The sequence below is a fragment of the Triticum aestivum genome, chromosome 1A (genome assembly GCF_018294505.1).
Source record: "Triticum aestivum cultivar Chinese Spring chromosome 1A, IWGSC CS RefSeq v2.1, whole genome shotgun sequence".
In the NCBI taxonomy this organism is placed as follows: domain Eukaryota; kingdom Viridiplantae; phylum Streptophyta; class Magnoliopsida; order Poales; family Poaceae; genus Triticum; species Triticum aestivum.
Window position 1 is genome coordinate 361,452,346 of NC_057794.1, and position 27,509 is coordinate 361,479,854.

The 27,509-nt window shown below is 43.2% G+C and overlaps 1 pseudogene; it reads right to left on the minus strand.

Annotated features, from left to right (window-relative positions):
* Nucleotides 1–9,749: 9,749 nt before the first annotated feature.
* The window catches only part of LOC123128906 (suberization-associated anionic peroxidase 2-like), a 21,330-nt pseudogene continuing 3,570 nt past the window's right edge, over nucleotides 9,750–27,509 (minus strand).

The following is a 27,509-nucleotide window of genomic DNA, read 5'->3' on the forward strand; positions in this document are numbered from 1 at the left end:
TAATTAAATTCATAACCGAAGCACATTATTCATAGATTCGGTATTCCTCAAACGTTAACTACAGATCAAGGTTCATCTTTTATGTCACACCAAGTCAGAGAGTTTGCCGAATCTTATAACATAAAGTTGCTCAATTCCTCCCCATATTATGCCCAAGCTAATGGACAAGCTGAGTCTAGCAATAAAATTTTAATCAAGCTCATCAAGAAGAAGATTGAGGATAATCCAAGGAGATGGCATGACTTGTTGTCTGAGGCATTATGGGCACATAGAATCTCAAGGCATGGTGCTACGAAAGTGACTCCATATGAGCTAGTATATGGTCAGGAGGCTGTTTTACCAGTGGAAGTAAATTTGAATGCTTTGAGAATAGCCAAACAAAATGATTTATCGGCAATAGACTTCTATAACTTGATGATGGACAACATTGATGAGGTTGCTGATAAACGTTTGACTGCTTTGAATGCCATAGAGAGAGATAAGTTGAGGGTGGCAAGGGCTTACAATAAGAAAGTCAAGTTGAAGAATTTTCAAGTTGGTGATCTCGTCTGGAAAGTGATTCTACCGATTGGTTCAAGAGATAGAAAATTCGGGAAGTGGTCTCCAAGTTGGGAAGGTCCTTTTAGGATTACAAGAGTTGTTCCCGGAAATTCATATTTGATGGAATCAATACAGGGGCATTGTTACCTCGAGCTCTCAATGGCAAATATTTGAAGAAGTACCACCCGAGTGTGTGGCAGGAAGCCTAAGTAGGCAATGGCCGATATACGATTATCGCCCTTAGCACAAACATGGCCGATACATAATTATCGCCCTGAGAAGAATAGATGGCCGATGGAGTGTTGACATCATCCTTAGAACAAACATGGTGCAAATTATTTTTCGGCATGCAAGCTTTGCCGAAAAACAGGGGGGGCTGTGTTGACACCTGATTTTGGCACAATGCAGAATGCAATGGAGATGGCCTCAAATGACAAAATATTCTAAATGAGAAATTTCACATTGCCGAGTGGAACAACTTTGATGTTTGGACCATAATCATTCGGCATCATATCAAAGACCAAAACTACACTCAGATTGTCATGTTTAGGTGTTCTGAGTGCTTTTTGTCAAGTACGCCTCCAGGACAATCTCGGATGAAGGAATGCTCTACATGAATTGTCTTCGTCTCGTCGAATCGGTCGATTTTGATATAAAAATCATCTCAATCCGAGTTCGTATGCAAAAGTTAGAGCTATCTGGATGCAGCCCTGTCAAGAGGCGAAATATGACGCGGAAGACCAGACATGTCTTGGCAAGTGTCTGATGTAATGCGTGAGTGTTTTGGCCCAGAAGATGGTCTCGAATCGGAAAACGTTCAACACGAAAGTTTTTCGTCTCGTCAAAACGGTCAACTTTGCTTTTGGACACATTTTCATCCGAGGTCGTTTACTGCCTCAAAAACCTTGCCGGGGAAAGCTTGCCGCCGTGAACAGTAACCTTGCCGGGGAAAGCTTGCCGCCGTGAACAGTAACCTTGCCGAGGAAAGCTTGCCGCCGTGAACAATAACCTTGCCGGGGAAAGCTTGCCGCCGTGAACAGTGCCGGGGGAGAGCTTGCCGCCATGAACAGTAACCTGCCGGGGAAAGCTTGCCGCCGTGAACAGTAACCTTGCCGGGAAAGCTTGCTGCCGTGAACAGTAGAAACTGTCGAGGCCAATCCGACCAGATGCTGAAGATGGGCTCAAATACTTATCTAGGTGGCTTCGGATGAAGAAGTGTTCAACATAGGAGTTGTTCGTAACGTCGAAACCAACTTTGCTTTTGGAGTCATCATCATCCGACGTAGTATACGACCTTCAGAGACGCTGCAAGAGTCGGACGGTCCAGTCAGCTACATGAACGAGTCTAACTCGAAATTAGAGATGACCCCGTGGAGTATTCAAGATGGCCTTATTTGGAAAAGTGATCAACATACGGATTGTTGGCCTCGTCGAAGCACACATAATTGATATTTGAACCGTCTCCATCGGAGGTCATATGCAAATTCCACAGCCCACACAAGGAGCAAGACAGAAGATTGGATCAGATTTGGGCTGAATCCGAGTGGGACCAGAACTAGGATTCTAGGACGTGAATTGATGTAATTTTCTTGTAAGGAAAGCCTTGATAAATCCTTTGCTTGTACGGGAAGTCCAGCCGCCTCTTATATATGTTGGGGGTGACGGCCGATTGAACAACACACAATCGAAAAAATCAATATACTACTTTTTCATCTACGTTTTATCTCTCCACCGTTTTTCTATCTCGTTCTTCGCTGTTCTTCGTGTTTGAGAGCTGCGAATCCCGAGGCTCTAGGGGTGAGCGAATCGACCTAGGGCAGCCCATAGCCGCCGCACTTCCTGACGGGGTCCCTCCCGGGGGTGTGGGGTTTTCGGGTCTGCAAAAGCGCCCGTCGACTGTCTTGCGTATCGCGCTGTCGGTCGGGTCTCCTCCGACGTGAGCTGCGGTGCATCACCCCCGGCGTCGAGGGTACACGTGACGTGTTCATGTGTCAACACTAGGTAGTGGAAAATGGAACATCGTCAGACATATTTTGACAGCTACAAACTTTCCGTTGTTGATTCTTGTTAGTTCTATACGAAGAATGAATTAATTGTATTGCGATGTATATTGTTGTATATGACGAGATTAATTAGTTGGCGGCACTTATGTATCTGTGAATGATGTCATGGACCTTTTGCAGGTCATCCGCACTAGGGTGTTTGGTCAAGATGGTGTCACTGCAGGTGGACGATGTGCTCGAGCACCTGGAGAGTGTTGATAAATGACGTGTGCGCCTTGAGGAAGGAGCAGTTAGACTGGTAAGCTTACATCTACATTTGCTTTCCTCCATGAAACAGTTGTTGTGTACATACATACATGTATGACTGATACCAACTCAACTGAACAAAACCAAACTGAAACTGATGGTGGTGTACATGTGTGTATACTACAGTGCATGGCAAGGAATCAAATATGTGTAGGTGGAAACAGGGGGGATTCATATTAGGCCATGTTTGGAAGGAGGCCATTTAGGAGAGTGAAGAATCAAAACATTCCTCCGCCGCCTGGCTGCTCACCTCAAAGTTCATCTGTTCAAATTCCTGGTGTATGCCTCTTCGTGCGGTCCTCGATGTGTTCAGAAGATCGAGTGTATAATTTGTCCACTTGGCACCATGAGGGCATACCTGGCGACAGAGCGCTCCACGCCATTGCAGAACCAATGTAGAGAAAGGCATGTCTACCATGCAAGGGATATGCCGTGCATGTAGCAGCCATTGATTTTCTTGGAGATTCACATGCATTCACGACTACAGCTTATAGTTGGTAAGCCTTTTCTCTCACTACTGCTCTAGCTATGCTCCATCATCCCGCGCATTTTCATTCTATTCCCAAGTCGTAATCTATTTTATATTTTCAACCGGAAGTCCAATTTTATGATCCATTATATTTGTGTTTATGAGGATGAGGACTCTAAAATGAGACCACTTTTGATTATATTTCAACTTAAAATTCAAATTTTGAAACATGGTGAAACACGATGGTACATTCTGGAACACGATGCCCCCGAATGAAACTGGATATAAGCTACTCTTGTTTACTAAGGTTTACATATCATACAAAACAATTTAAACCACAGTAACACACGATGAAACACTTTGGTAAACAGTGTAACATTATGATACGCTACGGAACATGGCGAGCCATAGTGAAACAATAAGATTATTTATGCGAAACGGAATAAAACATTATTGATTTTTCACATGGAATTAATGAATTTGGACGAAACAAGTTTGAAGCCTGGTGAGTTAATTGTCAATAATTTCAAGTGCTAAATTCAATATTGGTTGTTTTAAAGATCTTGCTTCAGAAAACACATTTGTGTAAACAGAAAGTAAAATAAAATTTGTGTGTGGAAATGTTGATCTCATAAAGCAGGCTCATGATTTCTTGGTAGAAGAATTTAATTCCTACTCGATGTATGATTGTTCTTTCCTGAATATATTGACACACAAAAGAACTAAATATATCTACTATGTCTGTGGGCATATTCTAAATTTGTAGAATCAACGCAAACATGATAATAAATTTGTAGTTGTTTTTCAGATGCTACACGCGAGAGGAAGGGCGCGTCATGCGGTGCCGTGTATGTGGTAGTGTTTTCATTTTCCATGCGGTATGCCATATTGTCCAGTTTGTACGTATTTGTGATTTCCCACTTAATACAGTGTTAACTATATGCTAAACTTCTTTCTAGGATTTCCCACTTAATACAGTGTTAACTCATATTTTAGAGTTTACTCACATCTACTTGCTTTTCATACTAATAGAATTGATATCGTTTAGACTTCTCCATGTTTCTTCAAATTTAATGGTTTGTCGTATGACCGCTATTGAACTGAAAGTAATCTAGCGAGAAATAATAAAATGAATAGTAAGGCATCATATCTCAGAATCCTATGAGTGAATAGTAGCCCAATAAAGTGGCGAAATGAAAATGCTTTGTTTGGATGCCAAGCAAAAAAAGAAGTTCACATAGAGACTTTTTTAGTTGCAGAGTAACAACACTGCCACATATAAGGGTGCATCGTTTGATCATTTAATGAAGCAAAGTGTAATTAAAGAGACTAACTCATCAACCGGCGTGAGATACTAATTGGTCTCTTTGTAGTGAGATGGCCTTTTTTGGGGTGAGGCGCAACTACAGTTGCTCTTTGTAGTGATTTCTCTGGTTATGGGCTGCACATTCAAAAAGCAAGATCGTAAGTTATGATTCGCCGAGTTGTTTCTCTACAGTTCTTGGAGAGTTTAACAACTTAATACATCTCCTTTTTAGAAACTTGTACTTAGTAGGTCATTTGTCGTATGATATATGAGATTTATTTGTTTGATGAATAGTGATAGTCAATCGATTTTCATATAAAACTGTAATAAGTAGTGATTGTTGCAAAGTTCAGTTGGTCTTCCATTTTTATATTGCAAAAGACTGTCCTAGGGATGTTAGGGTTATTATTTACTGGACATGCATATCTTTTAGTGACTTCGGCTTGCTTATATTGTTTGTATTTTCAGCTGGTTTGGGCTTGGAAGCATGTCGTTGGTAGAAGGAACCATCATTTTGTCAAAATATTGGATGTTATAACTAATTCCATGTTGTTTTCATAGTGCGCATCTGCAGTAATGCTGTATTGACACATTGGTATGGTGGCAGGAATGCTCCAACACACACAATGAAATGGCAGCAAATAAGAAGCCAGTATTATGTTAGCACAAAATACATTTGGTATTTCGCCTTCTTCTTTTATGTTAGCATATAATTAGCCATGTACTCCTATAGAGAAGCAAAATCAAGTAGAGAGTCTAAAGCTTGGTCAGTTAAAATAATGAGCGAGTCTTTCTTATTATGCTTTACCTTTTGTGGTTATTTTGGTTCATCTTCTTCCTTTTCTCTTCCAGCCCTTTGTTTCTCCCATAACAACCTAAAGAAGTTGATCTAATGACAACATAAATAAGTTGCTTGGCATGGTAGTTTCTCCTTCCCAATATTTGAGGATTAGAACTTGAATTAATTCTCTAGCAAAGGTAATATAGCTAGGAAGTAGGAATTTCACAAAGTAGGAACAATTTGTCAAGTGTGCTTCTTCGGTCCTGAAATATGTCTTATCTTGTGGGGTTTCGCTCACATTCCGTTTTAAGAAGCAAAATGCTCAGGTTTCAGTTGTTAGGACAAATAATCAAGAAGGGAAGTATAGATATTGAAAAGAGAGCTCAAACATGGTGTCGAGAATGGAAGGGAGGGGTAGAATTATCATTTTTCTTCTTCTAAATAGAGCGTGGTTAAGGAGACACGGCAATTATTGATAGAGAGAAAGAGCCGAAAAATCAGTTTGTCATTATACAGATGGAAAGCATATCACATCATGGAAAGCATATCTCATCATGTTTGACATATTATTTTCTGAAATAGAACAATTGTTTGATCATTTATTGTTATTTTATGGAAATGTGTGGATATCTTCTATATCTAAATAGTTAGCCCCCACTAATATATTTCTCTTAACATGCAAGCATGACACATCATCAAGAAACATGCATTAGAAAAGGCCCACCTCAATATTCAATGAGTCATAGGAAAAGGTTCACCTCAACATTCAAACATGCATGATATATTTAATAAATACTTTACGAAAATACAATAATCAAAATAATGAACCATACATATTTTAGTTTTAGCCCTCATATTATTTCTTTGAATATTCTTATTTCCATAAAATCATTATCTTTGAAATATATTTCAAAATATTCCCGCAACAACGTGCGGGGCATCATCTAGTTTGGTATAAGGTATATGTCAGACAAGATTGATGTTGAACCACTAGAGTATGCGTCCGTTATCGTATGATATGTACCATTTCATATATCATGGGCGGTTATGATAGTGTGCATTCCTTGGCACTGGGAATTGGCCGTGGACACCATAGAGGGAAGAGGAGGGGGGGTGGCGATGTCGTCAGGCGGCGCTAAGAGGAAGGTGTGGACTGAACGCCGTGGCGGAGAGATGGCAACGACGTCATCGAGGAGACAGGACGGAGGAATGAGATGTGGGTGTGAGTGTTGTGTCATGCGGTGAAAAAATGAGATAGTGAATTGCTCTTTTAAAAAATAAATCAGAAGAAAGATGTGTCTTTTTTAGGGTAAGCATTTGTTTGCTACAAGAGAAATGTCACATACTTTTATATAGTGAAAAATATAAGATAACCCAACAAGTCATTTCTGAAGAAAAAATACAGGAAATGATTCACATGTGAGATTATAGCTTACTAGAATTGGAATGCGACTCACTCTACTAAAAAGCATGATACCACTCACTCCGACTAGAAACGGTCACCTACTCTCATTTGAGTTTATATATATATATATATATATATATATATATATATATATATATATATATATATATATATATATATATATATATATATATATATATATATATATATATGCATCTGAGCTTACTTTTATTTATTTTTATATGTTCACTTTTGTAGATCAGAGATAAAAACTGATGGCTTATGATGATGTTTTGAAATGTCGATTGACAAAGCTTTATGATGGATCGAGCTAACAAATCACTGAGTTTTACACAATCAGAGGAAGTGCATATGAATAATTATTCTTTATATAGTTGTTGTGCATGATAATACATAAGGTGTGTTTCTATATATATTTATGTTTATAGAGTATGAGAGAGATTGAGATGGATTATGTAGACCTTCAAAAAGAATCTATCGACGACAAGGGTGTTGAAGCGATGTTGATAGAAGGCACAAAAACTCACTGTGTTTTATACAACGAAAGGCCTGTAGCAATATATGGGCATTCTACTAGTCAAATCTAAGACTTAAAATCTGCTGGGCAGGAGATAACACTGTCCATTTAACCATCGGACCAACGATATGTGAATGTCGTGTACGTGAAACATATGGCTTGGCCCATGTGCTTCGCCTCTGTAGGCGAGCGCGACCTACAATCCGCAGCAAGCGAGTTATAGGAGCAGTGCCCCAAAAATTGCACATGTAGTGAACTGATCGAAAGCCCAAAACAAACCGAAGTGGAGTTTCTCAGTCCGGGCTCAAATGAGTTCGGGTGAGCAGTAAATTAAAAAAAATCTTAATTTTTTTTGACAAACATTCTAAGAGCTTGAATTTTTTCACTATGGAATCACATTCCTGAAATGCGTGACGAAGAAAACAAAATTGATACTCTGAAAATGCTACTTTCGAAAGCATTTTGGAGCACTGATTTTGTTTTTCTGCCATGACTTCCACAAATGTGATTCCAAGATAAATTTTGCAAGCTCTTAGAATTTTGTCAATGTTTGTCACAAAAAATATTCAGATTTTTTTATTTTGTTTTGATTTTACTGTTCACCCGAGCTCATTTGAGCTCGGGCTGAGAAGGTGACTTTCCAAAACAAACATGTTGTTTACAGGAGGGCGACGAATGAAACATGGGTGTGGGTGCAACCGTGACAAACTTGATAAAGTGTTACACTCACGTAAATTTTTTGGAGAGGGGGGGGGGGTGACTTTCATGCTATTGTTGGCGAAAAAGAAAACTAAATCAGTACTATATTACATGTGCTATACTCTCTGTATTGTTATGCTCAGATTTTTCATGATAGTGTCTCTTTGTCAAAAAAATTATATGAGTACGTCAGTAGGTTGAGTTTGTTGCCGAAAAATTTCGAACTCTTTTTCTTTTCACTTTTTCCTGAATTGTTACATTTTGTTCGCAATTTTTTAGTAGGTATACATACAACCAGGTGTATCATCATACTTGCGGAGGCAGAAGCTATGCGTCAAGGATTATTATCTAGCCGTAGCCTTGGGTGTCACAAGATTCTGATCCAATCTGATAGTCTAATAGTCGTGGAGGCACCGAATATGAATGAAGAGTGTTCACTTTTGTGGCAGCACGCCAGCACCTATTCTTGATTAATGTCGTAACTTGCTAAAAGAGTTCGGAAAAGTCACTATGGAGCATTGTATGAGAGAATCAAACATGGTTGCCCCAAGAGCTAGCTAGTTTTGGGAGCGGTGATCCACCAACTATGTGGTCGGATACACCTCCTAGTTTTTGCATTTTTCTTTAGCAAACGATATAAATGTGATCTAAGTTAATAAAGCTAATCATGGTCTTCCCTAAAAAGGAAGTGTATCTTGGTATTTTTCTGATTTTTTACAGCAGGTATTTTCCGTTGTTTGCAGTGCTACACTGTTATTGCTAATTATCAAACCGATCAACAATCGCCGGCATAGTAGTCGTGTACGCGTCTCTCCTCCCTGGCGGCTGAAACCAGGAGAGGCCATCTTTCAGGCCGTCCTCCGGCGGCTCCCCTCTATCGGTGATCTCGATCATCGGTGGTGAATGGGGTCGTCAGATCCATGTGTGTGGATTGTTTTATCCTTTTGTAGTCTAGGTTTTTAGATTGTCGTCTTGACTTCGGCAGCGACGATGACGGCACTGAATAAAGATTTTCTGGATCTTTCGCTGACGAGGCCATCGGTCTTATAATTGGGGATGGATTTGAAAACCAGTCTGTTCAAGTAAGGATGACATGGCGGCGGCAGCATCCTCGTGATGGACATGTGTCCTCGGGCTTCGCCATTGCGACGACGTTTGCTCCGGCGTCGACACGGAGCTTGGAAGTTAGATCAGGAGTGGATGCAGATTGTGGTCTACATCGGCAACATCTGGAAGACAAAACATGTGTTGGGTTTGTGGTTCGTGGATGGCAGGTATTGTTTCCTCTTTCGGGATCTTAGTCGTGGTGGGGTGGCAGATCTGGAGTTCGATGGCGTGTCCGGGGTGTTGCCCCGGTCTGATACGTTCAACAACAATGACTTTATTTTTGATGAGTCACGTTGGAAGGTCCGCAAAGTTGCATATCAGGATGGAGCCGCGTCGAGCTCGATTGAGGAGGCGATCCATCATTTTTTTTTTATGGTTGTTGTGGTAATGCTAAAGGCAGATGACATGCGTTAGTGTCAAGCTTAGAAATGTTCGGCTATCTTTTCAGTTTTGTTATGTCGGTCCTTACGTGACTTATATTTTATTGTTTATGATATGAACGGGACATGCATTACCATGAAAAAACCCGATCAACAATCACGAAACAAATATTTTGGTTTTCGTTTTTTCGAAAAAACAATCACGAAACAAAGAATTAAAGTATAGCCCTAAAAAACGAAACAAAGAATTCAAGTGTGATAATTCGATCGTCAAGCTGCGCACGTCGATCACGTCCTGGCCCTCCTACAGTTAACGCGGACCTTTCCAGGGTTGCCGCCGCGGATGGCGCCCATTCTCCCCATGGCAACCGCGAAGCTGCTGAAGAAGGCGGACGGCGCGGCGGCCCTGAGATCCCTGACCCTGGCCACGGTCCGGGGCGAGTTGAGCGCGGCGTCGGACTCGAGCACGGTGCGGTTGGCGAGCACGTTGGCGTAGTAGCTGGTGTCGAACCCGTAGGGGCTGCCGGCGTCGAGGGGCACCACCCTGTTCGCGTCGTAGCCGCACTGCCGCCTCAGCTCGTTCCTGAACGTGGCGTTCATGCCCTTGTCCTGGTCGCTCATCAGCCGGTAGTCGAAGGTGCCGCACCGCGTCACCCCCAGCGTGTGCGCGCCCGACAGGACCACCACGTCGTCCATGGAGAGGCCCTTCCTGAAGAAGTACTGCGCCAGCAGGTCAACGTTCCGCTGCTTGTGAGGAGGGAGGTCGCTGTTCGCCATGCTCGCCCGCGACACCGTGCCGTCCGGCCTCCCGCCGGGGACCTTGTACTCGTACCCGCCGGTCTGCATGCATGCATGCGAATCCCCAATTATTTGGTCGATCGTCAGTGATCGACATCACAAGTCGTTGAACCTGACTTTGGTGCACGTACCGCGACCCTGACGCTGTCCCTGGCCGCGTAGGCGAGGATGTCGGCGCACGACACCGTCTCCTTGCAAACGGCCTCGATCCTCGCCTTGGCCCTGTCGATCACCTCGAACCCGCGGAGGCTCCGGTTCGGCGGCGCGTTCTTCTCCGCCTGGTTGTCGCCGGACTCCAGCAGCACCGACCCGTCGCACCCCTGCCACGCACACGCACACGCACGTTGCAGTTGATCAAAAAACTGAGCACCGGATCGTATGCACGCACCACAGCGATGGAGACCGGGACGTGCTTAGTGCAGCCTTACATTGACGAAGCAGTCGTGGAAGTGCAGCCGGAGCAGGGCCGCTGGCATGCTCCTGTCCGCATTCCACGCCTTCTGGACCTCCTCGAACACGATGCTCTCGGCTCTATTGCACGTCTGGTTGTAGTACCCAGCCCTGAGGGTCTGCGCCTCGGCCACGCTGGCGGCGTGCAGGAGCAGCCCCGCCACGACCACGACGGCGACCAGCACTCCTCTCATCGCCATCGTCTCCAAGATCACCGCCACGGTGAGGCGAGATGGCCGGTGCAGCTCTTGGCTAGCTAGTACCGGGAGCCAAGGAGGAACTCGACACGGTGGTTTGGTTTTAACGACGTGCGGTTAGGTGCATATATACTACGAGTCACGAGAGCGCGAGGGGAGCTGCTAATTAGGACGAGGATGCAGTGCGAGGTCGTAGTCGAGGATTCGTGCGTGCATTTGAGGCGCGCACGAAGCAAATGACGAGCTGTCTTATCTCGTTTTAAATTCGTGGTCTGGTCTTCGTGATCGAGGCGTCGAGTACGAGTAGGCCTCCCCCAGGACATGCGTGAGATGCTATACTTGCAGCTGGCCGGGAGGTAGCTATCTAGCGGCGTTGAATGATGAACGCGACCGTGTCCCGGCCAACCTAGACATGCTGCCGTGTTTAGATCCCGCGGGATGGAATCTGTATATCATCGTGCAATAATTATTATTTTTGACAATCAATACCATAATATATTATTGTAGCAAATTGTACATGGTAGAGATATGTGAGCTGACTACAATAATTATAAAATAAAGTCTAAAATAAACGAGCAAATCTTCGAGATCTTCAAACTCCTCTTTCTTTCATGACACAATCTTGTACTTTTCCGAAGGCAGACGTATGAACATAATAAAAGTATCAAACCACACACATGTAAATATCAAGGAGGGTTCTCCCATTGTTTTAATTTGAACCGCAATGCCGAGGCTAAGATGCACGCACGCCGTCATTACACTACTAGAAAAATATCTACTAGTGGCGCACCTGTTTTGCCTACTAAGGGCATGTACAATGGTTGATAAGATAGTCTTATCTTAAGTTTTGCATGTAAATTAGAGATGATAAGAAAAGATGTCTACAATGAGTCATCTTTTAGTCTTATCTTAGGCTTTCTCTCTCCTCCACCTCATTATTTATCTTATGTGGCACTTTTAAGATAGAACCATTGTACATGCCCTAATGGTGCACTACAGGTGCGCCACTAGTATCACGCCATTAGTATTTTTACTAATAGCGCATCATGCAGTGCGCCATTAGTATAGCCCACGATGCGCCATCAGTATGCCTCCTAGGGGGCATATTTATCCATGTGCTTTGGAATACTAATGGCGCACTAGTGGATGATGCGCCATTAGAGTCCTTTTTGCAGTGCGCCATTAGTGTGCTGAGTGGTGCGCCACTAGTATGAATATTAGGGATTTTTTTCTTTTCTGATATTTGCACAGGTTACAAAACATATTACTGCACATAATATAGAGAGCACAACATATAAACAGCAGATTTATCGAATACAATAGAAGATTAGTCTCCGAATACAATTCATCATATTAGTCTCTGAATTTAAAATACCGAACAAAGTTAGAACACTACAAGTCTCGAAACCGCGAGTAGCGAGTTTGTCTTCACATTACAAGTCGATATCGATCATCTAAACTACCATCACATAGAAGAGAGCTGCGGTCATCACGATGAGCATCATCGCGATGAAACTGGTCTTCATCTGGTTTCTCCAACGCTCCCTCCTCTCTCCCGCTAGATAGTGCGCGTATCTAACTTCCGCCTCCGCCCTAGTGCTGTACCCTTTGTAACTGTTACTGCTGAAACGGTGAACCTGTCTCCGACACTCCTCCCAGTCGTCGTAGACTTCGGGAACCTTACCCTTGTACACGACATACGACGGCATCTCTATGCACTAGCCAAACAAAACGTTAGTAACAATTCACAGACAATACATAAGCAATATATAAGTATGCAACAAAAGGATCGGAAGAGAAAAGCAACACATTAATAGCACGATTCATGGTCCTACTAATAAATAGCATTGATTACATATAAGTTGAACGATTGTCCAAACCAAAGAGACATGTAAGTTCATTAAAGTTTAATTACAACATGAGCCAATCGATGTTTCAGAACTACACATAGCATCACTACTTTCGACTCGACTCAGGGACCGGAGCGTGGATGAAGCCGCCGTCTCTCGTGATGGTCATGAAATCGCGGGCGTTGTCAGCCTGCATTTGTAGCATTGTGTCTATCTCACTGTTGGACGGTTGATATCTGAGGTAGAACTGCCCTGAGTTACGAAGGACATCTTGATGGATGATTTCCGCAAACTCCGACTGGATGCGAAAAAATTCCCGTCTGATGTCCGCGTCCTGGATTGCCGACAATCTTGTGGCCCAATCTTTGAGATTATTTGATAGCAGAAGGTGATTATGGTCCCGTACGATCGCCCGCATGTGATGGAGGCATAGTAGGCATCCTTATGACCGTCAGGCGGCTGCTTGACACAGGGGAACGTCGTAGTGTGGGCGAACACGTGCTTGCCATACCTACGAACTGGCCTGGTGAAGGTGCCTCCAGATCTGGCGTACCCGGGGAGAACATCATCAAGAACTTTCTCGATATTTGTGTAGTCTTTCTTCAACTGATGGTCCGAGTCAAAATACGTGGCCATGGAATATTTCGGGCTTAAGAGGATGAGTGTGCAATGTGTGTCACTGCACAAAACACGGAATGTTAGAAAAAAAAAGAACGATCGAAATCTAAGAAATCATATGTTACGGGGCGGTGAGGGGATGACTTACTCGAAAAAGTAAGGCACGAGAAAGTTATCCTTATCTGGGTTTGCCAGAATGACCTCCTTCGAGGTAAGAACTCGCGACTTGTCGGTCCCCAGCGTTGCCCAAGATCTTGGCACGCATGTAGAAGGGGTCAACTATCACGATGTCCGGGGTCTTGTCTCTAATGATCCGCATCTCCATACTCAGCAAAAATAGCCGAACGAAGGTGTAGTGCAGCGGATGAAGGTTAAACACAGCGAAGATGTCATCAAACCACAGGATGATCGTACCCCTGACGGCGTTATCCACAAAGCCCTTGCCCTCTGGCACCTTGGCCACGAAAACCGGGTATGCCACATCATTCTCGGAGAGACGCCGCTTCTCCAAAGAAAGAACACCGTCATGCAGACTCCGCATAGCACCGGTTGCAGCATTGAGCAGATTAGTCGGTAGCATCGGCCTACCCGCCACATGCACCCTCCTCGAGATATCCTTAGGTGAAGGTGGACCGTCCTGAGCACGGATCGTACTCGGTGCCGGCTGGCTGGCACCCTTGTTACTCTTTCTTTTCATTCCCTTCTTCTTCTGCTGTAATGGGATCGAGTTCTGCTCACAGACCGCCTTCTTGAGTGTGTTGGGGTTGATAATATTTGGCACCTCGGCTATCTGAGGCTCGGTGAAGGCGGCAGCTGGAGGCGTCTCCTGAGAACTGAACGCCAGACGACACCTGTTGCAATTTGGTTTCTCCGCGGTACCAGCATGATCGCGGTCGTCTTTTTCAAGGTTGGGTTCTTGAGAAGGAGGCCCAAAGAATTCGTCACCGTACCCATGTTCGGCAAAGTACTTATCGACGTTGGTAAATGTACCGTCGTCGTTGTCGTTGTCATCCGGATCTTGTGCCATAGGGATGTCCGGTAGCGTTGCGGCGGTCTTGCCATGGCTTGGCGCCGGCACGACTGGCGGTGTTGTTTGTGGGGTGGTGTCCCTCGCCCCCAAACGAATCTGGCTCTTCGGCCAAAGCGGGGGCCAGCTTACGCAGGTGCTGAGGGTCATCACATCATCTTTGTCGGCCCCAGCGGGTCGAATCGGAGGTAACAACCCGTCGCAGCCTGGCAGCACCTGAACCAGTTCAACCCTATACACGGTGGGTGGCATCGGATTACCGTGGAACACGGGATTGCCCGGTTGAATGATTCTGCCCTTGGCGACATCGATCAACTCGCCGCCCACGAAGTGTAGGAGAGTGCATGGAACATCGGCGGCACCCTGCGAAAACATGTAGGGCGTCAGGGATGCCCTGTCAAAGGTAAGGAGATGAAGTCATCGGCCGAGAGACTTAATTAGTTACCGTGATGGCGTCGAGCTTGGCTAATGTTGAGGCACCGCCAACGGCGGGCGTGCAACTGACGGAGGGGTCGCTTGCTGCCGAGGTGCCGGTCGGCGTACACCCAGGTGCATTAAGATCCAATGCCCGTGCCGGCGTCGGAGACACCAATACCTCCTCCGCCGGAGACACCAATGGCGCCGCGTGCGCGTTGTGCGAGTTGCTGGCCGTGAAGCTGGAAACCGGGGGCGGCCCCTGTTGGCCGTTTGCAATCCACGTCGTCAGCCCCTGAATCAAGGTAGGCACAATGGCGGTGAGCATCGATCCCAGTTGTTATTGCACTTGCTCTTGGACAATCTCCGGAATGCGCGCCACTTGTGCCTTGAGTTCTTGAACCTCGCGCGCCTGGCTTTCCGAGCTGGTCTTTCTCTCCTTTCGCCCACCAGCGTTATAGTATGACGACCATTTTGTGGACAAGCCTTTGTCGGCCACACGACCAGCTGACGACGGCTTACCGAGCTTATCCTTGTTTTTCATTATGTTCAACGCCCTATTTAGAGTCCTGTCCCAAGGGGTGCTCTGAGACGACCCCGCGCTACTGCTTTCAGTCTCCTGTGGAAGGAATGTGAACCATTTAGAAATTTGGCTTCATTAATTAGAATGCAGCCATATGGAGCTAATTACGTGGGGGTGTATTCCTTACCAGAACAAGCTCAAGCGCCCTGGTCTTCGGATCCGTGGTAAGCGCCTTTGTTACCGGGTCCTCCTTGTACCGGGCCCTGACATAGTTCCTGGTCTGCTTGTCATGGTATTTCTCGAAGCGGGGCGGTAGGCCTTGCTCGGCACGCTCAGCGTCCTCCTTGTCCCATATAGGCTCCGCCACTCTGTAACCACTGGGACCGAGTTTGTGTTCCCCTAAGTTCAACTCCCGCATTTCTTTTCCCCACTGACTTGATTCGGAGGTTGCGCTGCTCTCGCACTTGATCTTGAACTCCTTGTAGTCATCTTCGATGATCGAAGGATTTTCCGTCTTGATCTTCCCATAACTATCACCTTTGTCAATCATTCTCTTCACCGCGCTTCTCCAAGTAGAAAGGGTCGTGCTCATCGTCGTGAGGGCGGCACTGTTCACTTTATTCCCTGAGAGGCGTGTGTTTGCAAAGTCAGCGGGGAACTTGTATCATTCGTGCAGCTTTGTGAAGAGGAGGTTGCGCAAATTCCCTCGGCCCTTATGCCTTAGGTTCTCGGTGTTAATCGAGACGGTGCTCCGGAGAATGCACCCGAGCTGAAGCGAGTACCCCTTGACTAATTCTTTGGGCGCCGTTGGATGCCCGTCGGAGTTCACTTGAGTAAATTCCTCCTTGACGGTGCGGAGCACGTTCGGGCGCCGGTCCTTCTGTTGCCTTTTCGGTTGGCTGCCATCTGTGCGTGTGCTGCCATCATCAGTGGTGGCATCCTCGGCGGCACCATTAGTGGTGTCATCCCCGATGCCACTAGGGGTTGTGTAGTCAGGATCGGTGTCTTTCGCTGCGTCCTCATAGCGGTGAGGTTCTTCCTCCATCTCCTGGGACAGATCCCAGAATTGCTTGCCCGAACCGCCGGCCTCATCGTTGTGGGCCATGTTTCGCTCTAAATAGGAAAAAAGTTTGGTCAAAAAGTTGGTTATTGTCAAGGAACAAGATCATGGTCTCATCATTTAGGGTTTGTCGACCCCGAGGCATCCTAAAAGCTAAGCTTTTATCATTTAGGGTTTGTCGACGCCGAGGCACCCTAAAAGCCTAAGCTTTCATCATTTAGGTTTTTATCGACACCGAGGCACCCTAAAAGCCAAGGTTTTATAATTTAGGGTTTGTCGACGCTGAGGCACCCTAAATGCTAAGTTAAGTTTTCATCATTTAGGGTTTATCGATGCCGAGGCACCCTAGCTAGGTTGACGCTAAGGCAGTTGATCCTACTTAATTAAGTACTAAGATACCCCGGCCCATGCATTAGTCGCAAGTACCCCATATGTCCTGTTTTCAGCAAAGTCATGCTAAAATTCACGGAAAATTTCAGCATGACCTTTGCTGAAAATAGGACATATGGAGTACCCGAGTTTGCCGGAACGGAAGTTAATCGACATTCCGGCAAACTCAAGGGCCTCTTGGGGTACCTGCAAAATCATTATCCACGCGTAATGAAGTCGCCAATGGGTCATTTCAGAAGATCACAAGTAGCATCATCACAAGTACAGCAGCAGCAGCAGTGAATACAGGCATAACAGCAGCAGCAACAGGTTTATTCTTCTTCTTCATAAACATTAATTGGTGTGGGTGACTCTATCTGCCCTCTAATGACTCACTCAACTTAACAGGACAACCCACAAGCATTGTTTTGATTCCAACAGCTACTGTAAAATACATCCAGCAAAGGTGCTCTAAAATCAGAAATACTACCCCCAAATCTTTAGCTCAATTCTGAAAATACATGGCTAGGACAATGGTAGCATTCAACCACAAGCCCAAGCCTATACTTAACTAGGCCCAGGTCCATTAATTTTTTACAGAAACCAAGAAATGGAATCAACTCCCCTTGTTGTTGATTCAGTCATGGGAGATGCCATGTCTCAAAAATATCAAGTAGCACCATCATGTTTGATTTCAATATAAGGAATATTACAAAATTAACAGTGAAGATCCCAGGTGAGTAACACACTTTGGTCTTCTAGTTACAAAACAAAACTGACATAATTCTAGATGCCATAATCAGATCAAAATTTCAAACCACACACTTACTTTCAAATATCAAATTAGGAACATTTTGAGACATAGGAAAATAGTGTACATCTGAAAATGCTGCAAACTATGAAGAAAAACAAGAACACTGTGTAATACATGATTATTCAGTTAAGACAAGAGAAATCATCTGCAACTACTACTATAAATAATACACCTGTTAACACGTTTCTGAACATACATCCAGCAAAGATGCTCTAAAACAAATACTACGGCCCATGCCCACCCACCCCATCCCAGCTACTAGTACCACTTTCAAGTAAAACACCTGTTAGTTCAATTCTGAAAATATATGCAGCAAAGATACACCTCTTCTAATTACGTGATACTTTGAACAAAATGTACCCTGCAGCTAAATCAATGCCGACCCTCATAAATCAATGTTGACTAAAAATTTTAAGCGCTCTTCCTAAAAATCAGTAAAGTAGGAAATCTTTAACATAATGTACCCTGCAACTTTGTTCAATTGGTACAGTCAACAGTGGGTTTCGTTCAATTGATCAGGAGTAGGAGATCTTGGTGTTAGACCAAAAATTCAGTTATGCACATTGTTAGTTCTTACCCTCATTTTTCACATTGGTGAAAGAGCCTGTCATTGCAAATTCAGTTAAGTGTTTACTTGCTTTAGTTTGATAGAAATGTTTAAGTTAAGTGTTCAGCTAACTTCAGATTTAAGAATAATGATGAAAATTTCAGACTTGGCAGTACAAATTCAGAACAGGGAGTTGGAAGAGAGAGGATGGCTCACCGTGGAGGAGTGGAGGACGAGGGTGAGTTGATGGCGGGCTGAGGACGAGGGTGCGTCGATGGCGGGCTAAGGACGAGGGTGTGTCCCCTTCTCCTCCCAATCGCGCCTCAGATCAGGCAGGACGACGGTGATGGCGGCGTAGCAGCGGGCCCCGTGGTCCTTCTTCAGAGGAGGGGAGAGGCGGTCAAGGACGACGGCGATGGCGGCGTAGCAGCGGGCCCCGTGCTCTATGCGGAGGCCAGGGGAGTCGAGTCAGTTAGGGGCAGGAGGCCGAAGGCGATGGACGGGCCGAGGAGGAGGGGGGCTTACGGGCGGAGGAGACTGATACGTCTCCAACGTATCTATAATTTTTGATTGCTCCATGCTACATTATCTACTGTTTTGGACTATTGGGCTTTATTTTCCACTTTTATAGTATTTTTGGGACTAACCTATTAACCGGAGGCCCAGCCCAGAATTGCTGCTTTTTGCCTATTTCAGTGTTTCGAAGAAACGGAATTATCAAACGGAGTCCAAACGGAATAAAATCTTCGGGAACGTGATTTTCTCACCGAACGTGATCCAGGAGACTTGGACCCTGCTCCAAGGAACAAAAGAGGCGGTCACGAGGGTGGGGGGCACCCCCCTAGGGTGCGCCCCTGCCTCGTGGGCCCCTTGTTGCTCCTCCGGCGTACTTCTTCCTCCTATATATACACATGTACCCCCAAACGATCAGAACAGGAGCCAAAAACCTTATTCCACCATCGCAACTTTCTGTATCCACGAGATCCCATCTTGGGTCCTATTCTGGAGCTCCGCTGGAAGAGGGACGTTATCACGGAGGGCTTCTACATCATCCTAGCCTCTCCGATGAAGTGTGAGTAGTTTACCTCAGACCTTCGGGTCCATAGTTAGTAGCTAGATGGCTTCTTCTCTCTCTTTGAATCTCAATACAAAGTTCTTCCCCTCTCTTGTGGAGATCTATTCGATGTAATCTTCTTTTTGCGGTGTATTTGTTGAGACCGATGAATTGTGGGTTTATGATCAAGTCTATCTATGAATAATATTTGAATCTTCTCTGAATTCTTTTATGTATGATTGGTTATCTTTGCAAGTCTCTTCGAATTATCCGTTTGGTTTGGCCAACTAGATTGGTAGTTCTTGCCATGGGAGAAGTGCTTAGCTTTGGGTTCGATCTTGCGGTGTCCTTACCCAGTGACAGAAGGGGCAGCAAGGCACGTATTGTATCGTTGCCATCGAGGATAACAAGATGGGGTTTATTTCATATTGCATGAATTTATCTCTCTACATCATGTCATCTTGCTTAAGGCGTTACTCTGTTTTTAACTTAATACTCTAGATGCATGCTGGATAGCGGTCGATGAGTGGAGTAATAGTAGTAGATGCAGAATCGTTTCGATCTACTTGTCACGGACGTGATGCCTATATACATGATCATGCCTAGATATTCTCATAACTATGCTCAATTCTGTCAATTGCTCAACAGTAATTTGTTCACCCACCGTAGAATACTTATGCTCTTGAGAGAAGCCACTAGTGAAACCTATGGCCTCCGGGTCTATTCTCGTCATATCAATCTCCATCACTTTAATCTTGCTTTGCTTTTTACTTTGCTTTTACTTTTTACTTTGCATCTTTATACCAAAAAATACCAAAAATATTATATCTATCAGATCTCACTCTCGTAAGTGACCGTGAAGGGATTGACAACCCCTAATCACGTTGGTTGCGAGTAGCTATCGTTTTGTGCAGGTACGAGGGACTTGAGCGTGGGCTCCTACTGGATTGATACCTTGGTTCCCAAAAACTGAGGGAAATACTGACGCTACTCTGCTGGATCATCCCTTCCTCTTCGGGGAAAACCAACGCAAGCTCAAGACGTAGCAAGAAGGATTTCTGGCGCCGTTGCTGGGGAGTCTGCACAAAAAGTCAACATACCAAGTACCCATCACAATCCCTATCTCTCGCATTACATTATTTGCCATTTGCCTCTCGTTTTCCTCTCCCCCAATTCACCCTTGCCGTTTTATTCGCCCTCTCTCTCTATCCCCCTATCTATTTGCCTCTTTTTGCCCGTTTGCTTTTGTTTGCTCGTGTGTTAGATTGCTTGCTTGTCGCGATGGCTCAAGATACTACCAAATTGTGTGACTTCACCAATACCAATAATAATGATTTCCTTAGCACTCCGATTGCTCCTCTTACCGATGCTGAATCTTGTGAAATTAATACTGCTTTGTTGAATCTTGTTATGAAAGATCAATTCGCCGGCCTTCCTAGTGAAGATGCCGCTACTCATCTGAATAGCTTCGTTGATTTATGTGATATGCAAAAGAAAAAAGATGTCAATAATGATGTCGTTAAATTGAAGCTATTTCCTTTTTCGCTTAGAGATCGTGCTAAAGCTTGGTTTTCGTCTTTGCCTAAGAATAGTATTGATTCATGGAACAAGTGCAAAGATGCTTTTATCTCTAAGTATTTTCCTCCCGCTAAGATCATCTCTCTTAGAAACGATATTATGAACTTTAAACAACTTGATCATGAACATGTTGCACAAGCTTGGGAGAGAATGAAATTAATGATACGTAATTGCCCTACTCATGGTTTGAATTTGTGGATGATTATACAAAATTTTTATGCCGGATTGAATTTTGCTTCTAGAAATCTTTTAGATTCGGCCGCGGGAGGCACTTTTATGGAAATCACTTTAGGAGATGCTACTAAACTCCTAGATAATATTATGGTTAATTATTCTCAATGGCATACTGAAAGATCTTCTAATAAAAAAGTGCATGCGATAGAAGAAATCAATGTGTTGAGTGGAAAGATGGATGAACTTATGAAATTATTTGCTACTAAGAGTGTTTCTTCTGATCCTAATGATATGCCTTTGTCTACTTTGATTGAGAATAACAATGAATCTATGGATGTGAATTTTGTTGGTAGGAATAATTTTGGTAACAACGCTTATAGAGGGAATTTTAATCCTAGGCCATATCCTAGTAATCCTTCTAATAATTATGGGAATTCCTACAACAACTCTTATGGAAATTATAATAAGATGCCCTCTGAATTTGAGAATAGTGTTAAAGAGTTTATGAATTCACAAAAGAATTTTAATGCTTTGCTTGAGGAGAAATTGCTTAAAGTTGATGATTTGGCTAGAAACGTTGATAGAATTTCTCTTGAGGTTGATTCTTTAAAGCTTAGATCTATTCCTCCTAAGCATGATATCAATGAGTCTCTCAAAGCCATGAGAATTTCCATTGATGAGTGCAAGGAAAGAACCGCTAGGATGCGTGCTTCCAAAGATGCCTTTATTAAAGCGTGTTCCTCCAATTCCTATGAAAATCAAGATGAAGATCTAAAAGTTATTGATGTGTCCCCTATTAAATCTTTATTTTGCAATATGAATCTTGATGAAACTGAATATGATCTTCCTTTACCTAGAAGGCGTTCTAAAAATTCGGAGTATTTAGATCTTAATGATGAAATTGATGAAAGTGGGATTGAAAGAAATAAAAATCTAGATGTTGCTAAACCCACTATATTGGATTTCAAGGAATTTAATTATGAAAGTTGCTCTTTAATTGATTGTATTTCCTTGTTGCAATCCGTGCTAAATTCTCCACATGCTTATAGTCAAAATAAAGCCTTCACCGAACATATTGTTGATGCCTTGATGCAATCTTATGAAGAAAAACTTGAGTTGAAAGTTTCTATCCCTAGAAAACTCTATGATGAGTGGGAACCAACTATTAAAATTAAAATTAAAGATCATGAGTTTTATGCTTTGTGTGATTTGGGTGCTAGTGTCTCTACTATTCCCAAGACTTTGTGTGATTTGCTAGATTTCCGTAATTTTGATGATTGCTCTCTAAACTTGCATCTTGCGGATTCCACTATTAAGAAACCTATGGGAAGGATTAATGATGTTCTTATTGTTGCAAATAGGAATTATGTGCCCGTAGATTTCATTGTTCTTGATATAGATTGCAATCCTTCTTGCCCTATTATTCTTGGTAGACCTTTCCTTAGAACGGTTGGTGCGATTATTGATATGAAGGAAGGGAATATTAGATTTCAATTTCCATTAAAAAGGGCATGGAACACTTTCCAAGAAAGAAAATAAAATTACCATATGAAACTATCATGAGAGCCACTTATGGATTGCCTACCAAAGATGGCAATACCTAGATCTATCCTCGCTTTTATGCCTAGCTAGGGGCGTTAAACGATAGCGCTTGTTGGGAGGCAACCCAATTTTATTTTTATTCCTTGCTTTTTGCTCCTGCTTAGTAATAAATAAATTATTTAGCCTCTGTTTTGGTTGTGTTTTTTGTGTTTAATTAGTGTTTGTGCCAAGTAGAACCGTTGGGAAGACTTGGGGAAAGTCTTGTTGAACTTGCTGTAAAAAACAGAAACTTTAGCGCTCACGAGAACTGCTGTCATTTTTATTTGAAGAGTGATATTTAGTTAATTATTTTTGCAGATGATTAATAGATAAATTCCTCACGTCCATCAGTTTATTTTAGAATTTTTGGGGTTCCAGATCTTGCGCTAGATACAGATTACTACAGACTGTTCTGTTTTTGACAGATTCTGTTTTTCGTGTGTTGTTTGCTTATTTTGATGAATCTATGGCTAGTAAAATAGTTTATAACCCATAGAGAAGTTGGAATACAGTAGTTTTAACACCAATATAAATAAAGAATGAGTTCATTACAGTACCTTGAAGTGGTCTTTTGTTTTCTTTCGCTAACGGAGCTCACGAGTTTTCTATTTTGAGTTTTGTGTTGTGAAGTTTTCAAGTTTTGGGTGAATTCTTTTGATGGATCATGGAAAAAGGAGTGGCAAGAGCCTAAGCTTGGGGATGCCCATGGCACCCCCAAGATAATCCAAGGACACCAAAAAGTCAAAGCTTGGGGATGCCCCAGAAGGCATCCCCTCTTTCGTCCACTTCCATCAGTAATTTACTTGGAGCTATATTTTTATTCACCAACATAATATGTGTTTTGCTTGGAGAGTCTTGTATTATTTGTGTCTTTGTGTCTTAGTATAACATAATAATCCTTGATGTACACACCTTTTGAGAGAGCCATACATGAATTAAAATTTGATAGAATATTCTATGTGCTTCACTTATACCTTTTGAGCTAAGTAGTTTTGATCTATGTGCTTCACTTATATCTTTTGAGCTAGTAGTTTTGCTCTGTGTGATTCACTTATATCTTTTGAGCTAGATGGTTTTGCTATATGTGCTTCACTTAGATCTTTTAGAGCACGGTGGTGGATTTTTTTGATCTCTCATGCTTCACTTAAATTATTTTGAGAGTCTCTTAATAGCATGGTAATTTTCTTAATAATAATATGCTTGGTATTTCAAGATTTGTGAAACTTTCTTTTGAGTGTGTTGAATACTAAGAAAAGATTGAAGCATGATAATTGTTTTGAGATATGGAGGTGATAATATTAAAGTCATGCTAGTTGAGTAGTTGTGAATTTCAAGAATACTTGTGTTAAAGTTTGTGATTCCCGTAGCATGCACGTATGGTGAACCGTTATGTGATGAAGTCGGAGCATAATTTATTTATTGATTGTCTTCCTTATGAGTGGCGGTCGGGGATGAGCGATGGTTTTTTCCTACCAATCTACCCCCCTAGGAGCATGCGCGTAATACTTTGCTTTGATAACTTCTAGATTTTTGCAATAAGTATATGAGTTCTTTATGACTAATGTTGAGTCCATGGATTATACGCACTCTCACCCTTCCATCTTTGCTAGCCTCTCTAATACCACGCACCTTTCGCCGGTATCATATACCTACCATATACCTTCCTCAAAACAGCCACCATACCTACCTATTGTGGCATTTCCATAGCCATTCCGAGATATATTGCCATGCAACTTTCCACCGTTCTGTTTATCATGACACACTCCATCATTGTCATATTGCATATCCTGGTACACCGCCGGATGCATTCACATAGAGTCATATTTTGTTCTAAGTACTGAGTTGTAACAAAAAAAGTGTGATGATCATCATTATTAGAGCATTGTCCCAGTGAGGAAAGAATGATGGAGACTATGATTCCCCCATATGTCGGGATGAGACTCCGGACGAAAAAAAGAGAGGCCAAAGAAGCCCAAATAAAAAAAGGAGGCCATAAAAAGAAGAGAAAAGGCCCAAACAAAAAAATATAAATAAAAAAATGAGAGAAAAAGAGAGAAGGGACAATGTTACTATCCTTTTACCACACTTATGCTTCAAAGTAGCACCATGATCTTCATAGTAGAGAGCCTCTCATGTTATCACTTTCATATACTAGTGGGAATTTTTCATTATAGAACTTGGCTTGTATATTCCAATGATGGGCTTCCTCAAATTGCCCTAGGTCTTCATGAGCAAGCAAGTTGGATGCACACCCACTTAGTTTCTTTTTGTGCTTTCACATACTTATAGCTCTAGTGCATCCGTTGCATGGCAATCCCTACTCACTCACATTGATATCTATTGATGGGCATCTCCATAGCCCGTTGATACGCCTAGTTGATGTGAGACTATCTTCTCCTTTTTGTCTTCTCCACAACCACCATTCTATTCCACCTATAGTGCTATATCCATGGCTCACGCTCATGTATTGCGTGAAGATTGAAAAAGTTTTGAAAAAGTTAGAGTATGAAACAATTGCTTGGCTTGTCATCGGGGTTGTGCATGATTTAAATACTTTGTGTGGTGAAGATGGAGCATAGCCAGACTATATGATTTTGTAGGGATAACTTTCTTTGGCCATGTTATTTTGAGAAGACATAATTGCTTTGTTAGTATGCTTGAAGTATTATTATTTTTATGTCAATATAAACTTTTGTCTTGAATCTTTCTAATCTGAATATTCATACCACAATTAAGAAGATTTGCATTGAAATTATGCCAAGTAGCACTCCGCATCAAAAATTCTCTTTTTATCATTTACCTACTCGAGGACGAGCAGGAATTAAGCTTGGGGATGCCTGATACGTCTCCAACGTATCTATAATTTTTGATTGCTCCATGCTATATTATCTACTGTTTTGGACTATATTGGGCTTTATTTTCCACTTTTATATTATTTTTGGGACTAACCTATTAACCGGAGGCCCAGCCCAGAATTGCTGTTTTTTGCCTATTTCAGTGTTTCGAAGAAACGGAATATCAAACGGAGTCCAAACGGAATAAAATCTTCGGGAACGTGATTTTCTCACCGAACGTGATCCAGGAGACTTGGACCCTGCTCCAAGGAACAAAAGAGGCGGTCACGAGGGTGGGGGCGCCCCCCTAGGGCGCGCCCCCTGCCTCGTGGGCCCCTCGTTGCTCCTCCGGCGTACTTCTTCCTCCTATATATACACACGTACCCCCAAACGATCAGAACAGGAGCCAAAAACCTAATTCCACCGCCGCAACTTTCTGTATCCACGAGATCCCATCTTGGGGCCTGTTCCGGAGCTCCGCCGGAAGAGGGCCGTCATCACGGAGGGCTTCTACATCATCCTAGCCTCTCCGATGAAGTGTGAGTAGTTTACCTCAGACCTTCGGGTCCATAGTTAGTAGCTAGATGGCTTCTTCTCTCTCTTTGAATCTCAATACAAAGTTCTCCCCCTCTCTTGTGGAGATCTATTCGATGTAATCTTCTTTTTGCGGTGTGTTTGTTGAGACCGATGAATTGTGGGTTTATGATCAAGTCTATCTATGAATAATATTTGAATCTTCTCTGAATTCTTTTATGTATGATTGGTTATCTTTGCAAGTCTCTTCGAATTATCCGTTTGGTTTGGCCAACTAGATTGGTAGTTCTTGCCATGGGAGAAGTGCTTAGCTTTGGGTTCGATCTTGCGGTGTCCTTACCCAGTGACAGAAGGGGCAGCAAGGCACGTATTGTATCGTTGCCATCGAGGATAACAAGATGTGGTTTATTTCATATTGCATGAGTTTATCTCTCTACATCATGTCATCTTGCTTAAGGCGTTACTCTGTTTTTAACTTAATACTCTAGATGCATGTTGGATAGCGGTCGATGAGTGGAGTAATAGTAGTAGATGCAGAATCGTTTCGATCTACTTGTCACGGACGTGATGCCTATATACATGATCATGCCTAGATATCCTCATAACTATGCTCAATTCTGTCAATTGCTCAACAGTAATTTGTTCACCCACCGTAGAATACTTATGCTCTTGAGAGAAGCCACTAGTGAAACCTATGGCCCCCAGGTCTATCCTCATCATATCAATCTCCATCACTTTAATCTTGCTTTGCTTTTTTACTTTGCTTTTACTTTTTACTTTGCATCTTTATACCAAAAATATTATAGCTATCAGATCCCACTCTCGTAAGTGACCGTGAAGGTATTGACAACCCCTAATCACGTTGATTGCGAGTAGCTATCGTTTTGTGCAGGTACGAAGGACTTGAGCGTGGGCTCCTACTGGATTGATACCTTGGTTCTCAAAAACTGAGGGAAATACTTACACTACTCTGCTGCATCATCCCTTCCTCTTCAGGGAAAACCAACGCAAGCTCAAGACGTAGCAGAGACCGGGCGGCGACGCAGTAGGTGGGGCAACGGCGCAGTGGGTCGGCGCAGTGGGTCGGGCTGGCAGTCGTGACGGCAGGCCGTCGGCGGCGAGGACCGAGATGGCGAGGCGGGGCGCGGTGGTCGTCGGAGCGGGTGTGGATCGAGGGGGGGAAGTGGATCTGGCGAGGGAGGGACGAAGGGATCGGGCGAATTAGCTAGGGGGGAAGATTACTAATGGCGCACCCCCTGGCGGTGCGCCATTAGTATGTTTTTTTATAGCAATGGCGCACTCCCGAGCGGTGCGCCATAAGTAATCTTTTTTTAGATAGCAATGGCGCACCAGCCAGCGGTGCGCCATAAGTATTTTTTTATTATTATTTTTTGTTGCATCTAATAATTTTTTAGAAAATGAATATGAATATGAAACAGTAATATTTTTATAAAAACAGTAATAATTTTTTAAAAAATATCATCAAATTTGTTATTTGAAAATATTTAGGAATATGAAAAAATATCATGAAATTTGTTATTTGAAAATATCAT